The sequence below is a fragment of the Macrobrachium nipponense genome, chromosome 49, assembly GCF_015104395.2.
Source record: "Macrobrachium nipponense isolate FS-2020 chromosome 49, ASM1510439v2, whole genome shotgun sequence".
Taxonomy (NCBI): Eukaryota; Metazoa; Arthropoda; class Malacostraca; order Decapoda; family Palaemonidae; genus Macrobrachium; species Macrobrachium nipponense.
In genome coordinates, this window is record NC_087224.1 from 16,316,752 (window position 1) to 16,320,516 (window position 3,765).

Genomic DNA, 3,765 nt, shown 5'->3' on the forward strand with positions numbered 1-3,765 from the left:
TTAATTTCTTGTTGTTGTAGGCTTTCATGGAGGGGATTTTGTTCTCTCTGTATCTGGCTCCATCCATTGTCTATCTTTCTACCCATTCCGTCGCTCTCTGTTACTTCGTCGGTGTTTCTTCGTGTGTCGTTGTTTGATACCTCATCCTCCCTGTCGTCTTCTGTGGCATCGTCTCTCAGTTCGTCTTCGTGTAATTCGTTGTCGTGTGACATTTTCCCTTTCCAGTTCTTCTCTTTCTGTTGGGAGCCGCCAGTTCTTTTTCTTTATGTTCCTTACTTGGTCTGCCAGCCTCTGCTCTGTTTGGGGGGTGTTATTCCTCTCATTCCAGATGTTGACCAATCTTCTTCTATATCCTCTCTCCGTCGGGTTGCTTCTGATGTAGCATCTCCATATTTCCTTATTTTCTTCTCTTGTCCATTCTTCCTTTTTGCCTCTGTAGCTCCAATCTCAGGCTGTTGATTACTTTCGTTGTGGTGATCAGTTGCTGGATGACGACCTCCAAGTACCTGACCGTCTTCCCCTTCAATTGGGTTGAATACCTGGTTGCCGGACGAAAGCTCCTCTGTTGCCAGAGGTTCCATTTACGTCGTTGTCGTTTATTCCTTCATTTCTTTCCATCATTGCTGAGTTTTGCTATTTAACCCATAGCTGGACCCTACCCCATCAGGGATAGGTACTCATTTACAGCTGAGTAGACTGAGGAAATTATGGTAAAGATCCTTTCCCAAGGAATCAATGATAAATGAATTTTCATTAAATATAAAGTTATTATTATTATTATTATTATTATTATTATTATTATTATTATTATTTTATTATTCACAATCCCGTGGAAAACACCTCGTTTAATAAACAGCAGCCACAATTATATAGTAAACTATATTTTACATAGTAATATAGTTTACTATATATTACTATATAATTGTGGATTTTTTATTTCACAATAATAATAATAACAAGTCTGTCTGATTGCTAAGGCACCCGCAGTTTCCCTCTTAAATATATTACCCTAAAACATTATGTATCTACATAAAAAAAAAATCCTCCACATGGCCAATGTCCCAATCACCTTCGTTTTAAAACTGCTCTTTTTCCCCCATCTCAAAATATTCCCCCCCCCCCCCCCCCCCCCCCCCCCCCCCCCCCCCACCCCCCCCCCCCCCCCCGCCCTCACCCTCAAATTGTCTTCCTTGCCCTATCACTCCCCCATACGGGCTGACCCCATTCATGCGGCAACGACCTTTATCTGAATGGAATTACTCGCCCCAAAATAAAATGAAAAAAAAAGGAAGGGCGGAGTTGCGCATTACAATTTCAAATTGAACACACAATGATGCTGCCATATTTGAACAAATTTGGGGTGATTTCTCTCCACGAGAGAGAGAGACAGAGAGAGAGAGAAAGTGTGTGTGAGTAATCTATCATAATCTATTACCAATTAACTTTAAATGTCAATGCTTATACAATAAATCAAATATTTCATTACTTCCGTGAAGAAACTTATACTTTTCCAACTTGCTCTTAACGCCACTGACCGCATTGACAAAACACCAACGTCAAGTAGAAGGGACACAGGACAACGCTACCAGGTCAAAAGACCTTTGACACCAATAAATGCTGACAAGTTAAGTGGCCAGGGACGTCTAACAAGGGTTAATTTGCCCTTTGGGGCTGAATAAATATCAGCAGGGCAGGGATGCTTAACAAAAGCTAATAAGTCAAGGGGCTCTTCCTACCGAATAAATACCAAGGCGTTAAGTGACCAGGATGACAAACAAAGGCTAACATATGAAGTGGACTTGGGTACCAAATAAAGATCAAGGGTTACATGATCAGGGGTACCAGTACATGATCAGGGGTGCCAATACATGATTAGGGGTACCAGTACATGATCAGGGGTGCCAATACATGATCAGGGGTACCAAATTACGCTAATAAGACCATGGTACTGTGAACAAGGATGCCAAAGGAACAAATGTGCTAAAATATTAGTTGGCTAAGGATACCAAAGTTCACAAGCCAAGCGGCTGGAGTCGCAAAATTAATCATACGAGTCAAATCGTCTGGAGTAAGCGCATAAAATAGCAACCCTGAACTGAGCATAGTATTTCTCTCTCACAGAGGTTCTTATATTTTTATTATCATTATTAGTAAAATAGTTTAACCAGATCACTGAGCTGATTAACGGCTCTCATAGGGCTGGCCTGAAGGATTTAAAATGAAATGGTGTACTAGGTCTAGGCCATTGGCCGAGTGCTGAGACTAAAGATGTAGGCTTGAGTTCATGGCCATATGATTAATTAAATTACTATTCTCATTAAATGTAATACAACAAGTATACCCGACCACCTTTTGACAAGACGTAACGCGGATATTCAGAGAGCAAACCTTAAAGGTAGTCATTTAAAATTTCACTAAATTTGATCTGATTTCCAAGCACAGAGTGAGGACCACTAACCATCTACGGACTGAAGAAATCAAAGAAGTCCAAATAACAGCTCAAGGATACATTTTTCCGCAGAAGGATTCTTTGTAGTATGCGCCAGATCTTGGAAAAATAAATTGAAGTATAGATTTAAATCATCTGTGACCACTACACTTTCACTTATGATACTGCAGTAATCAAACCCTACTATGAAAAATATCTAACAATAGTACTCATTGCATCCCATTCATCTGAGGTTAGGATATGACCTTCCAATGTGACTGGATAGTAAGATAGCAAACCATCACATCTGTTAAGAAAACTGATACATAAAAATATCAATGGGAAAACTTTAAAAATTAGTAGAGGTATAAGGAACTATCAAAAATAAATATCAATCACAGCATTCAATAAAAATTTCATGAAAGCTCAACAGGAACAGATATAGAAATGATATAATACAATAAAATGAATCCTGTAAACGTGGTATTCAATAGCAAAATCGGAGAACCTTGAAGTTAACTGGAACTAACACTGAAGTTAACAACTGGAGGTTCAAACTTCAATACAGTGTAATGTCAAGCTAATAAAATGACTAGACACTTGTCAGTAGTTAAAGACTGTTCTTTACGCTATTAAAACTGATTCACACAGAGCCACGAGAAGAAAACGATACTTGACCAGAGAACACTTCATCACTTCCACGAACCTAAACAATATTTGCTCATTAAACATCTCATTCTCCAAAAGAAACCGTCAATGAATTTTTTTTTTTAAAGTGCCTCAGTAGCGTGGTGGGTATGGTGTTGGCGTATCACCTCGTTGGCCACGAGATCGATTCTCGGGCATTCCATTGAGGCGTGAGAGATGTGTATTTCTGGTGATAAAAGTTCACTCTCGACGTGGTTCGGAAGTCACGTAAAGCAGTTGGTCCCGTTGCTGAATAACCAATGGTTCCATGGAACGTAAAAACACCATACAAACAAACAAACAATAAAATAAAAAGTTTTACCAACTGCCAACGCAATAAGCTAACATTCTACGTTATAACTGAAGTGTTAATTGACGAGATAAGATTATCTTAACTATAGCAAGGAATGATCCTACCCCCAGCTTACTCAAGTCAAATAGATTGCACCAACGGAAATTTAAATAAATACGCTATTTTTAATTAGAAATAATTGCTCTGTAATGTTTAACATGCACATTATTTATCTTTTACATTTTAATTCTAATAAATAAATCATAAATATCCTATCCGAAAATTCCTGTATCTTTACCTCCACACGGAACACCTTTTTCAGGCCTTTTTAGGCTTCTCCAAAGGCCTTTCGTAACCC